This window comes from Parasteatoda tepidariorum, chromosome 5 (assembly GCF_982258835.1).
Source record: "Parasteatoda tepidariorum strain Cologne lab strain chromosome 5, Ptep-v5.0, whole genome shotgun sequence".
In the NCBI taxonomy this organism is placed as follows: Eukaryota; Metazoa; Arthropoda; class Arachnida; order Araneae; family Theridiidae; genus Parasteatoda; species Parasteatoda tepidariorum.
The window spans coordinates 2,182,938-2,198,435 of record NC_141759.1 but is presented as its reverse complement, the minus strand read 5'-3'; positions in this window follow the sequence as shown (position 1 = coordinate 2,198,435).

Here is a 15,498-nt window from a genome sequence, read left to right as displayed (position 1 = left end):
GGAGAGGAAAACCACGAAAACCTCCCACAGTTAGTTACACGGCAAGGAAACTCTAACCCATGATCCGTCTACCACTGAGGACATTTTGAGTCAGCACAGTCACCGGTGCGAGTCAGGTGCGGAATTCGTATCCACCAGCCATCGCTGAGATTCGAACCCGGTTCATCTCAATGGCAGACGAATGCTCTATCCTCTGAGCCACCACGGTTCAGCACAAAATATTGGGGAAAAGAAAGTTATGCAATCAAATAGAAATCAAATATGTTTTTGTATTTAAATATAGTATAAATTTCACAAAATAACAGCACCTGAAATTTTAAAATCCCTTGCATTGGAGACCATGTATACTGAGTACCCAAAGCATCAATGGTTACACATTTATACAGATGGCTCTTACTCTGACTTGTAAATGGCTGCCGGATCCGGTGTTTTCTCTGATCTCTTTGCCTTCTACGCATCTGCCGGGAAATACAAAACGGCCTTCGATGGCGAAGTACATGCTATATATATTGCATTGAAACAACTGTTGGCCATCCATTCAAAATTTGGAAAAGTTGTATTGCTGTCAGATTCAGGCAATCGGGTCACAGGGAGACACTTTGTCGGATGAAGTGCTTAAGTGTCGGAGACTTATTAGACTTTTGGCACTAAAAAACAAAAGCGTAGTCATCTTGTGGATTCCCAGCCATTGTAACATCTATGGTAACGAGCAAGCTGACTTTCTTGCTCGCAAGGGAACACAAATCCTTTAAGTTGCTCTGGATTGTCATACCATTCCATAAAACTACATATAAAATGAATGCCTCTGCTGACCTACGAGAAAGCTTAAGGAATATGAACTGGAGTGAGACAGATATTAAGGCAGTGCCTGATAAGCCTCGCCGAGATGCAGTAGCCACCTTTAGACTCCTAACAGGTCATGATTGTCTTGGGGGCCCTACCATGAGCTACCGGGAATGGAATGAAGATTCCCGGCTGGAAAGTGAAACTGGGAAAGTTTGGTTCCATGAATGTTCAATACCGCACCATGAACACTCCCTTGGAATCAGACATTCCACGATAACTCGCTCTCAGGGCGTGGCTAAAATTTAACCAATCACACAATTTACTTTAGATTTTCTTTTTGAGTCTGGCAACATTAGCATGAGTAAAACGAAACGAGCTTCTGCTATTTGGATAATATTTTTGACTACTTATTGTTTTCTTTTTATAATGTTTTTTGTTTTCATTAGACTAAAAAAACATGAACTGCGAATACTTTGAAATATTCTTTAATTTATTATACATATAGTTTTATTAATTAAAAACTGTCATATTTATCATGTATAATTCATAAAATAAAATCATTTTTTCATAATAAATATTTCTGATATATCCCTTCCTTAATACGTTTCATTACTTATTTTAAATATTTTTTAAAAAGTACAACTCTTAAAATAATGATCATATTTTAATGAATTAAGATTCAAAATTTCGTGCCTGAGAACTGCATGTAGATAGATTACTAATTATACTAGTTTTTAAATCCAAACTAATTGCCAGAAAGAATTCAAATTTTATCAGACAAAAAAATTAACGTTTGCCTTGATCTCTTTGAAATTAATTTAATTTCAGAAAAGTTCATTAGTTTTCAATTAAATTTGTAACAGTATGAATGACTGAATTTACTGCTTTGCTTATTACTTTGGTTTATTTGTTACATTATAAAAGTGACTGTTTTTACTGATAGTTAAATAAATATGTTCACAAGAAATTAATTTATAGAACTGCGTAAAATTTTTTTCGTGATTTGTAAAATCATTTTACGTATGAAATACTTAAAAATTATAGTTCAGGGAACTACTTCCGCAGCTTTTATAGTATATATTTTAATGGAAGAATGAGAATAAAAATTTTGAAAATGAGTAAAAGAAGAAATAAATACAAATTTCATAAATATTTTCTGAAACTTTTTTATTTTTTTTTTGTATTTTTTATTATACAAATATATTACAAATTCTTTAAAATGTGCTGCCATTGGTGTATAATATAAAGAACTATCGTTCGAAAGGAAGTTAAATATTGTTTAACTAAAAGTTCATCGAAAGAAAATTAAAAAAAGAAATGAGTGGAACTTCAAAAAAAGTTATTGGCCAAGTAATATATCCCGTAATAATAACATAGAAATAGTAACATTTATCATATGAAAGCATAATTATTTTTAGTTTGCCGTAATTTCTTAGTTAACTCTGAAAGTATCTTTTCGTTCACACATACTAATGAAACAAAACATTTCTCTTTTAATTATCGTCTTGAAAATGGCTCGGGCAAGTTTATCTTTTAGAAATTTTGTTATCTTTTCTCATGAAATAGAAAAAAATTAAGACATTCATCGACGAAATATCGTATTTAGTCCTTAAAAATTCATCATTCCCTCCTTGGAACGACGATTCCAGGTGCCGGAGACTGGTTGGAATGAAACCGGTTCCAATTCCAGCCAAGAAACTCTTTAAGGTGTTCGTGGTGGGGAAAAATAATTCCCGTTGGAACGTGACGTCATTCCCAGATGGAATTTCATTCCATGGAGCTCATGGTAGGGTTCCTCTGCATCGTATAGGTATTTATGACCACCCTCGGTGTCAACTGTGTGGTTCTGGAGCACCAATGAATAGAGAGCACCTCCATTGCTGTAGGAGGCTCCACGGACTTGACTCGGAGACCGCAAGATATTGGCGTGTGAGAGAGCTCTTGGGAAGATGACTTCGGTCTTTTGTTATTTTCTATTTTTTGTTCCTCTGTGTTATTGTTTGTATTCCCGGCCATTGGAAATAAAAATAAAAAAAACTTTCACGAAATTATATTTGCAGCTAAATAATAAACTAAATGAAATATTAATTTATTTTCCAGTTACTTTATTTTTTGTTTGTTTGATTTGCTGCCAAAACTTAGTTAAGCGTATGATGAAAGATTTTGGGAATGAAATTAAAATTAATTATTCCTATTAATTGCTTTTAAAAATCATCCATAATTTTTCTTTATTTATCAACATGAAACTGTGAACTATCAGTTCGTAATTTTTGTCAGAACATTTTAAAGAAAAGTTCCCGTTGAAACTTTATCTATAAACATAATTAGTTTTACAATTAGTATAAGTGGAAATAATCTAAATTTTTTTTTAAATTGTTAAGAAAAATTATTCATACACGGTTTGACTAGTTCAACACATCAGGGAAATGTAATCATATATTGTTATAAATTCCTGTTCAAAAACAAATCCGTCAAACATCCTTGTATCAATTCGAAAATGAATTAATTAGGGAATAATCTCTTAATAGTATAGAAGCAAGTATCAAGATATATCAAGTTCAGTAACTCATTATAAACCTCTGTCAAGAAACTGGATATAGAATCAGTTCCAAAAATAGTCAGCTCAAAATGAATTTCCAGATTGAAATCGAATACACAGTCCAGAAACTAAGTTCGAAAGTAAATAATTCTTTCGCGAAGTATTTTCGAACTGAATTGCCTAGTCAATGTTGTGGGCGTGGTCTACGGCTGATCGAATTAAAAGCTGGTACGGATCTTCGGAATCCAAACTGATTTGCAATAAATGACGTCTGTTTCTGGACAATAAAAGACAACAGGTCAGGATTAACTACTAAAAGAGGATTGCTACTGTCTTCTACTCTCAGATAAAAATGATCCTTAATGTAGTTCACCAGAGCCGCGGTGGCTCTGAGGATTCTCCCAATGAGGGGACACAGGTTTGAATCCTGGCGATGCCTGGTTGATATGAATTCTTCTTTCAGGTTGAATCGACCACAATGCTTACATAAAAATATTTCCTCAGTGGTAGAAGAACTATGGGTTAGATCCCCTTGCCATCGGGTTAACCGAGGGAGGTTTTGCATGGTTTCCCCGTTCATGTAACAAAAATGCAGGTTAGTTTAATCAAAAAGTCTTTCATGGAGGATAGTTTATGGCAGTGCTTGATCCAGGAGTGCCCTTGTCTTCTAGATTGGGTTCAAAATGATTTAGCTATGACATTGAACATAGATAGTCGTAAATTCAAAATAGAGTGAGTTGTTCCATGCCGGTTATAAACTAGAATGCAGAGAATTGTCTTTTTCATCATTGTTTAGGATTGTAATAAATAAAAATGTATTACATTTTATTTAATAAATATTTTTAAATATTAGTTTACCATTGAAAATTGTTCACTTATTCCTGAATAGGTGGCATCACTGGCTAGTTCGGCTTATTATCGAATTTTTGTAAGTTTTAATGGTGTATACCATGATTTGCCTCCAGGTGGCACCACTATGATACGTTTTAAAATGAATCACAATAGTGACATATTTATACGCCCGGTGGTAGAGTGGTAGCGCTTCGCGCTCCGGTGCCACAGGTCCTGGGTTCGAACCTCGGGTCGGGCAAGATTGACTCACCCCTTCAGTGGGTCGATAAATGAGTACCAAGCATGGTTGGGAACTATTTACTGGGGGTTCCACGTTCGGCTGACCACCTGACAGGAACATCTGCTCCTGCACCCCAGAGCCCAAGGTCAAGAAAACTGAGATGGGCACAGAAGGCCTTGGCCCTTTATTGGCTGTCGCGCCACTGAGTTTAGTTTAGTTTAGTGATATATTTATATTAAATTTTTAATTATTTTTTAAATAATGAATTTTTTGGTTAAATTATGTTTATATCAAATTAGTATTGTTTTATCAATTGTATAAAATATTATTTCATTCATGACTGTTTTCATCGCTGGACTATTTTTTTTTTTGTTTTTTTTTGTTTTGTTTTTTGTGGCATTCACGGATATTGCGCTACTGCTCGTGAGGGGAAAGAGGTCAGTCTGAGATTCATTCGCTTTGCTGTCGCGTGGATAAAAGGTAGTGGAGAACGACTGAAAAAAAAGAGATGAATGAAAGTGGCGAAGTTTGCCCAGAGCCACTACAGGGTAACAAAAAAATATAAGGATCATTTTTGAATGTTTATATTTCCAAAATTTATTACATAAATTCAGCGATGCTTCTCAATATGTCGACCTTCGGCATAATAGATTTGTCTACAACGCTTCGGCCATGATTTTAAAGCCCGCAAAATGATTTCCTGTGGGATTTTCTTCACCTGTTCTCTAATAGCTCTTTGAAGGCCTCTCAATGTAGAAATTCTTCGCTTATTCAGTTTGTTTTTCAGATGTCCCCATAGGAAATAGTCGCATGGTGCAGCATCAGGACTGTTTGGAATCCATTGCTCTGGTCTCAGGAATTGCACTTGCTGATCTGTTAAGAATTTCTGGGTGACCTTAGATGCATGCGATGGGGCAGAGTCCTGATGGAACACAGCATCATCATTAGGGTACAATCTGCAGTAATCATCCTTAAGAAAGGGCTTTAATATCTTCTGTATATAATACTCAGAATTTATTTTGGCCCCAGGTTTCACAAACCGAGATTTGGTCACACCATGGGCGGATATGCCCATCCAAACCATTACGCCTTTGGGATGAGGCACCGTGGTTGATGGTGTCAAGTCTCGCCTGTTCTGCCAGCGACTAAGATATTGAACTTTAGATTTAGCATTGGTATCAGATAGATAGATCCAAGCTTCATCAGTTGTAATGAACTTTCGCCATCTGCCCTTACGGAGAAGCTTGTAGAGGAGCCATGAACGTTGCCTCCTAATCTGCACCGATCTCTCACTTAAATGATGACACTTAGGTTTTTTATGGCATTTTTTCTTCAACTTTTGTTTTAGTTGATAGCTTACAACTTGCTGACTCACGTTAAGAGCTTTAGCCATGCTTGTCTGTGTTGGTGGATCCGGTTTTGTTGTCATCTTATCAAGCTTCTGCAAATCTGATTTCTTCAATTTGCTTGGCCGTCCACTTCTTTTTGGTTTCGCATTATTTTGCATCGATTCGAGTTTTGAATTCTTGATGCGACTGATATGGCTGATTGAAATCGCAATACCTTTCTTTTTAAAATGGGTTTGTATAATCCTGTGGCTCCAGCTAAGTTCTAAAAATGCTTGTACTTGACCAATTAGCTTTTTGTCAAATTTCTTCAAAGGCATTTTTGTGATTTTATGAAATAGTATTGCAATTGAAAGTCTAATAGCAGAGCTTTAGATCAGTAAGCTATATATGTAAAAAGGCTTTAAAACTTTAGTGGTAGATAGCCACAAAAGTGATCCCTATACTTTTTTGTTACCCTGTACATAAGAGACGGACTGCCTTTTCCAAGTCCTCCCACTGCTGGTAAGATGAAGGATTCCTGTTGGGAAGAGTACCTGTGTCGATGAATTAGAAGGAAATGTGTTGACAAACTTGTTCCTATTGTGTTGCCGGAAGGACGGAGTAATGAAAGTGTTGGGGTGCTTAATATCAGAATGGTTGCTGATCCACCTGTTCCAGCTGCAATACTAGAAGGAAGCGGTGGAGGAGTTTCAGTGCGCTGCATATAAGAAAAGGAAGTGTTCACCTGACCCACGAGTTCTGGCTGAAGTACCGGTGAGCATTCAAAGATCTCGGTCTAAAATTCGCTTTAAAAGTTAAAAACTCTAAGTTTAATTTTAGAGTAGTTTTAAGGAATAGTATGCTTATGTTTATAATTGCTTTTACTAGATTTTGAGAATAATGTGCCTTTTATTTTTTATTGCTTTTACTAGATTTTGAGAATAATGTGCCTCTTAATTTTGATTGCTTTTACTAGATTTAGAGAATAATGTGCCTTTTATTTTTAATTGCTTTTACTAGATTTAGAGAATAATGTGCCTTTTATTTTTAATTGCTTTTACCAGATTTAGAAAATAATGTGCCTTTTATTTTTAATTAATACTTTTACAAGATATATAGAGTAATGTGCCGTGTATTTTTAATTGCTTTTACTGAAAGAGTAATGTGCCATGTACTTTTAATTGTTTTTACTGAAAATATAATTTCATATTGCTCAATTTTAAACCTTGAAGTACTAACAATTTGTACGTATGTGATGTCTGCATAATAGCATTTAGAAATGATTATTATTATTTTTTTTGGAAAAACTAAGCATCAATAAACTTATTGTAAATGTTTAATGTTGCAAATAATTTCTTGGTTGATTTTTTTTTATTCGAACCTGTGTAAAACTGTTGCCAAATTTTCTAAATTGATTAATATTTAGCGTAAACCTAAATTTTGGAGGTAACAGTACAGGATAAATCCCAGACCGTCGACAATTGGAGATCGAAATGGGCTACAGGTGGCGTAGAGCAGAACTCTCTAGTTATGGCTACACTAGCTTGCGTTCACCACTAGCGTGTGGAGAGTCATAGAAGAAGGAAGCACGTTAGTCTCTGTCTTGATTTTCATATAGATTAAAATCTATTAAGTTGGGATACTATATGGAACTGAAAACTACATTAAACATAGTTCTACGAGAAAGTATCATGGAAATTTTAAAAAAGTATTTTGATTAATAAAAAATGATAAGAAAAGGAAAAATTATAATAGAACATTCCTATGCAATCGGGAAGAGGAGGAGTGAAAAGGAAGGCTGGCCAAAGTTATGGAACCGGTCTTCTCCTCAGATGGCGTATTCGAGCGTTGCGATCGCCTATAGCTCCTTAGTGTAGCTCCAATACGACAACCAAACACCAAACTGATACAGTTGTTGTATTTATTTACTCTTCAGTTGAATTAATATTGGTTAGACTAGTTCAAATGAATGCGTGTGGTCTCTTAATTACCAGGTTCAATTTTGAACGGGGGCTGCCATCTAGAGGTCAAATTTATAAGAAAATTAAGCCATTTATCTTTTTTTCTCACGGGTTTATTTTTTTAAAGCTTTTTATTAAAAAAATAAACTGATTAAAATGTACTAGTTTTCATATGTACTTTAAAGTACCAGTTTCTTTTCTTACTATGTATAAAAATCTAATGATTGAGTAGCAGTTTTCTATTGTTATCCGTGCATTTTTATTGGCTAGAAAATCATGTGGATCCAATTTTTCCTCATTCTCTTCCATATTGTTTTGGTTGTCATCAGCATAAAACTTATAAAGGTCATAAAGGTATTGTTTTTCTATAAACATTTTTCTATTCGCGATCGCAACGCTTGAGTACGCCCTCTAGCGGGAGCCTGAAAATATCAGGCATTTAGTTCTATCATCTATCCATTTAGTTCTATTTATTTAGTTCATTGGCAAAGTTGAACGTCATTTTCTTAGTAGCAAATAAGAAGCAAAATTTCCCTAAGGAAAAGGCAGAAGAACTTGAAAAAACGACCCAGTACATTGGTAAATCTTTCAGAAACAGAACGCTCCCAACATTTAAAGAAATTTCTCAATAATTTTTACCTTCTTATTTTCAACAAACTTGCAACCGATACATTCCATACATGTTACAGATGTGTGTATTACGGTAAAATAAATTTTTTTTCCCTTAATTCATTACAAATTAAAGTGAAGTCAACAGTGCTTACTTTATTCCAATGAGCAAATGTAATTTCAGAACATGCAGAACAGTAATAGTTATAGAATAGTATATTTTTCTGAATCTATATAATTCGGAAAACAATAGTAAAGAATCATCCGAATTACTTGAATTTTGAATGATAAATTTCAACTAGAATTCAGCTATTCTGTTTTTATGTTACATATTAAAATTCATATCGAGATCTTGCAGTTATAAAATTTTATTGTGTGTTGTATGGCATCTTAAAGTAATGAAGGGATAATCTATGTATATATTATTTGAGAATAAAGTTTTCAAATGAACAAAATATCATTTTGGAATTCTCTGCATTTATAATGCAGGTAAGTGTTACAATTTTTATAATAAAAAATTTTACTTGTAAATATTTTTTTTTCTTATTGGATGATAATTTTCTATACAATGGTTTTCTACGTCCGATTATGAATTTAAAAAAAAGCAAAAAGAAACATGAAAGTTTTTTATTTTAATGTGAAGAATTTTTAGAATCGTTTTTTTTTTTTTTTTTTTGTTTTTTTTGTTTCTTAAGCATTCTTTCTTTTACGTTTTTCAGTTTATAAATAATGATTTTTATTGAAACGTAAAATTTTTTGATAAAAATTGTTGTCGAAAAACTTTTTTTTCAAAATTAAATTATTTAAAATTGTGAGCTTATGCATATTTTAATGTTTGAAGTAATATGATTCTTAAAACTATGGAATGCAAAGTTTAAATAGGCCTTTCATGTTATACATTAAATTTAGTAAAACTATTTCTCATGCATTAGGTTTTAACTCTGATAGGAAGATACATATTTTTTATCCTGCTTATTTACAAATATTTTTCCGATGTGTTTTGAATGTTCCTTCTATAAAAAAAATTTCAAAAAAGAAGAAAAAGAGAGAGAGAGATATCATTTTGTTTTCGTTTGCATAAAAAAGAATATCAAACATTTTTCTTTTTTAAATTTAATAAGCCACAATAAAGAAGGAACGTTACAATGCTACACTGAAGACATTTCCAGAGCAACTGAACGACTGTTCTTGTGGAAATCGCAGGAATTCGTCTCATACAACAACGCCCCCTATAGTTCGTTGCGATCGCGAATCCATAATTTAAAGTTATTTTCCTGTAATGCTATTATTGCGCTTTTAATTCAAGGGTTTAAAATGAAGAGAATTTACTTTATTATTATATTATTATTATTATGTAATTCTGCTCAACATTTTAAAATAAAATTATTTAGAAAGGTGGTCTAATCTTATTTACCGTTTTACAATTATTATTTTTGTACAAATAACATTAATGCTAACATTAACAAATAACATTACTGTTATAAATTACAGTTAAAGAGATCTGCTCAATGATTCAGAACTTAACGATCAGCTTCTTGCAGAATGAGATGCAAGCAAATATAGTATTTAAAATACTATCCGCCCATAAGATGAGAGAAAATATTACATTATGGTTGTGAACTCATCGAATTTGTTTGAACACTATATAATGGTATAGCAATATAAATATTATTTTACAAAAATGATTACTTATAAAAATTACTTCTGTTCACCAATAGATCTAAATATTTATAGTATTACTGATAGATAATAATATTTGGACGTGGGAAGTGGAGGCCCAGGGCTCGAAAAACCGCCTGTCCACGGCTGTCAAAAATTCCCCGCGGACAACGAATTTCTCGAATCCTACGTCCGCGCGGACGGCCATTTTCCCGATAATGTTCGTGATACATTTTCAATTTTTGTTATCTTCTCACTTTTAAAATGACCCTCTAATCTAGAAATCCCGTTAATTCCTTCGTCAGACCGAATGCGCATGCTCACGTAATCGGTAAACAAAAGAAAAGTTGCTCTGTGCAAGTGCAATTGGACTTCTAACGAAGGAATAAACTGAACCTCTGTAAATCATTGACTTGATTGTGGAACTGGCAAACGTCATATTTGATTCATTTAAAAAACGCAGTACCCTCGGATAAATTGACATTCCAGATAACTTGACCTTTGTCATTTAAATTATTTCATAAAGGAAATAAATTATTTCATAAAAGAAATACTGGGTTTTACTATTAGTAACCTAGTATTTCTTTTATTACTGTATAATGCAATCCTAGAAACTGCTAATTCATTGTGCAATTTATATATAAATGTTCGTAATAGATAAGAGAAAATTACATTTTTGTTTATTTAGAAGCTACGGGTTAGTTTCAAAGGAGGACGGGTACATTGTTGGGCAAGCCGTCCTCGGGGACGGGTAAAATTTCTGAGTTTTTTCGAGCCCTGGTGGAGGCACAAGCGTAAGGAAACAGAATTCCTTTTAGTATGTTAAGTGAATAATTTTAACTTTTGTAGAAAAAACTGATGCCAAGAAACAACAATTATTACGAAGCAAATCATCGGGGTTGGTGAGTTGGTGAGTGGTAGCGAACAGAGGGCTCAACCCCCTAATGAAAGCATAAAATATCACCTACGCTGATACTTTTTTTTCCCTTCCTATTTTTAACTTTTGTGCATCTATGTGATCATCGAATATGGACCATTTGAAATGAATGTATACATTGCAAAACAAAATTCCACTTGTTCTGTTACTATTATTGTGTGCAGATATGACACTTGAACAAAGCATGACGTCCAAAAAAGACATCTTCCCCACAACAGGTGAAGAAGAAGGAATGATTTTGGGTATTGAATGACAGAACAATGATCTTTTGTGACAACATTCATTTCACTCTTAAGAAATGCGTTTTAAGACAAACTTTTCCAATCAAAGAATGATTTGCAAGCGGTTGCTTTCAAACAACTTGTGAGAACTAAAAAGTACTGTAATTTGTTAGTGAATGGTATTTTAAAGCAAAATTAGTAAATTAAAAAAATATGGCAGAAACGAAATACATTTTTTTTTTATCTAATTTGGATTGATAACTCGTTTAATCATGAGTTCAATGTCAAATTATTGTTTTGTGTAAAACAAGACTAATACTCAAACGGTATTTGTGTTATTAATTCGTCGGTGAGTTTTTTTCTTTTTTTGTGTGAGCACAGCTTAAAATGCGCATTTAAGAGAAATGATCCCCATTTTGCTTTCTAACTATATTTAACAACTGAATGAGGAATTTTGTTCTTATTAAAACACATAGCATAATCGTCCCGGACTGGGTTCATTACCGATGTAACATTTCAGGTGATTTCTTTACAATAAACTAAATTGGTATCTATTCAGTAAACTAAATTGGTTTTTAAAAATCTAAATTCGTACAACGTAAATTCATAACCACATATAAATTTATAAGACCGGTGATAATATTATACACCGAAGAGCCATTACATTATGACCACCATCCATCTATAACAATGGGCTCGCCCAGGTTTTCATGGTTTCTCGCCCAGGAACAATGTTCTCATGGGGCACATTAGGATGCTCCATTTTCATGGGGCATCCTCATAGAACAATCCCTGACGTCTGTAAGCTACTTGAACATAGTTGTAGTCGAATCGTCGAGGAACATTCCAGTGACTTTCAAGTCATGTCTTGGCCCCCAAATTCACCTGACCTTAATCCAATAGAGCATTTGTGGTCCTACTTTGAAAACCAAATTCGGGCTGCCACGCTACCCCCTCACAATGTGAGGGAATTGCAGGACCAGTTGGCAAGCGCTTGGTACCAGATACCTCAGACTACCTATCAGCTCCTTGTGGAATCAATGCCACGGTGGATGCTATAGTCCATTCCACCTTAAGTTGGCACTGGAGAGAAAGGTAGGAAATGTAATACTCCGCCTTTTCACCTTCGCTATTTTGGAATTAATTGCAGTTTAAATGCGCGTACAAATATAAATAAATGTTGCGTAGTAAGAAAAGTATATCTTGAAACATTCATTAGAAGTTTTTCATGTTTAAATGCATTTAACTTATAAATACCTTCTCAGTAAAGCGAATGTACAAAGAAGAAGGAGGTGTTTTAGTTTGGCGCTGAATTAGTTTTCAAGGACAAGGAATTGGCTCATTGGCTATGTTTCTACACTGGTCAGTCAGCTTTTCCATTCGCCTTGGCTTTGCTTAAGTGTCCTATCTCTTGTGCAGTTCTTATTTCGTTTTTTTTTTTTTTTTTTTTTTTTTTTTTTTTTTTTAATTTTCTAAATATTAACCTCATCTGTACAATATTTAATGAAAATTTTTTTCCCCACAGAATAAATGAAAAAAAAAAAAACACCCCAATAGACAGGTGAATATTATTAAACTGATGACAGTTGAGCATATTTGCTGTGTAGCTAATTCAACATGTGATTTTATTATTATTTTCTTACGACAAAAGAAAAAATTGTTTTCGCTTTGATCGATCTCTGTAAAGATTCAAATTTTGCGTCTTATGCGCCATGCTTAGTTCTGAAATACAATTCGCTTTTTATAGGAACTTAAATAATGTAAAAATTTAAGATTTTTAGGTAGTTCAATTAAAGGGACTTTTAAATATTATCTGAAATACAATTTCCATAATAGAAGTGTTAATCCGTTACTTATAAACTAATAAAATGTATAGGAATTGAAATAATTTTAAAAAAAACGCAAAATTTGAATCATTAATTTTTTTTAAACATCGAAACGTTAATTTAAACCAATCAATATTTTAATAATTACTTTTGAAATACAAAGCCCAAAAAGCTGAGAAAACCTTTCCCTTATGTAGAAAATATTAAGATATTTCAGTATCTGACAAAATATTTCGAGGCTAACTAATTCTACTGTACTTAAATAACAAATTATACGGATTTTTCTCTTAAGCCTCCTTTCACCTGCAAAGGTCCTGAAAAGTAAAGGAAAGTTCTGATATTTCAAAATATGTATTTTCTTTTGAAGAAATGCTCCTACCCATCCAAGTAGAATTTCGCCTGATGAGAAATTGTGGATTGAATTAAATTCAGGGCTACCCCACAAAGAGTTTGCAGAAGGAACTGTCAACTGTTAAAATATTAAATGAATAACATGATAACCACCAGGATAGGTGGTTATCATGTTATTCAAAGAGTTCCTGTTGAGTCTAAGAGGGTGGGATATGGCAGCTGAAAACATGGGGGGGGGGATGGCGGCGGCGAACAAACAGTACGCCCCCCCATATGGACAATACTAATTATTTTTTTCAGGTAAGTTCTATTGTCTCTTAGAAGCAAATATATTTCAGAAAAAAATAACTTTTCTGAAAAGATTTTTTTAATTTTTCATTTATAAAAAAAAAAGAACAGTAAATATTAAAAAAACATAGGTATGATATTTTTCATGATCAATGATTTCCTGCCTATGTTGACTTTTTCTTCCCCAACAAAACACCAATGAGGGATAAATTAATGTACATTAATCTACAAAAAATAAGCATATAAAATTAAATATTTAAAACAAAGTATTTATGCGCATCTATGCATTTTGTTTTTTTTTTTTACTTAGATTTCAGCAAAACAGAATCTTTTTAAATATAATTTTTTTTGTTTAAAATTAGTTTCGTTTGATTAAAAAATTATAATAAGAAAAAAAAAACAGTAAGTATTATAAAACATAAGTATGATCTTTTTCATGATCAATAATTTCCAGCCTATGCTGGCTTTTCCTTCCCCAACAAATCACCAATGTGGGATAAATTAATGTACATTAATCTACAAAAAATAAGAATAAGAATATAAAAATAAATATTTAAAACAAAGTATTTTTGCGCATCTATGCATTTCCTTTTTTTTTTACTTAGATTTCAGCAAAAAAGAATATCTTTAAATAGATATATTTTTTCTGTTTAAAATTAGTTTCGTTTAGTTAAAAAATCATAATAAGAAAATCTGCTTTTTAAATACTAATTAAGAAATCAGCTTACAACTAGTATCTCAAAATAATAATTATGAGAAATGCTCTAAAAAATTGTGCTCTTTTCCGTATTCTGTACAAAATTTTAGTACGATTCTTGGTTTTTTTTTTAAAAAAAATCGGCGTTTTGCTTTCTTAAACGCCAATACTGGCCACTTTCTCTCCCTTTGTTGCTACCTCATCCCCGTACTGACTTAAAGAGTAACCCAGTTTCCATGTAATCCATTCTACCTACCTTTCTCTCCAGTGCCAACTTAAGGTGGAATGGACTATAGCAGTTTTGAGGGCTAAAGGTGGTCCTACATGTTATTAGCAGGGTGGTCATAATGTAATGTCTCTTCAGTGTAAAACCGTGTGTTGACTTTTTAAGTCTTAAAAAAAAGATCAGGACTCATTTAAAAGAATGCACTAAGTGATTCAGACAAATATACCACAGCACGTTACGAATTTATTTGGATTCATTAGTATATTCTTTGAAAAAGAACAATTTTCATAAGAAGAGTTTGAGAAAACGGAAGGAAATACTTTGTCCATTTTCTTACATTGCTATGTGTATGTTCTTAGACACATTTTTTAAACTGTGTTTATTTTCTTAAATACTCATTTTGATCTGCGTCCATTTTCTTAAACACTTACTGTGAGCTGTGTCCAATTTTTAAACACGTATTTTGATGCATGTCTAGTTTCTTTAACGCGTATTTTGATGCATCCATTTTCTTGAACACTTATTGTGGGCTGTGTTCTTTTTCTTAAACACGTATTTTTATCCACGTTCATTTTTCTTAAACACGTATTGTGAACTGTGTTCATTTTCTTAAACAAGCAATTTGATCCGTGTTATTAAACTCATAATTTTTGCTGTGTCCAGAATAAAAAAGCTCACCAACGATTTGTTGTAAAGCAATTGTTTAGAGAATTTAAAGTTTAATTTCTCAGGAACTAATCAACCAATTTCGCTCGTATATTGAATTTTGTCATGAAAAATTATTTACTTTAAAATGACAAAAAAAAAGGTATACCTTACAATTCGTTACTTTTTAGATTATTAATCGCGATCGTAACACTCAAATACACCGTCTGGAAAGAACTTCTTCCCTCTCATCCTTTTCTCAATTGTATAGGAATATTTTCCCCTTTCTCAACATTTTTCGTATTTAATTGTCAAAAAAAAAATTTTTTTAATTCCACGATGCTTTCTTTTAG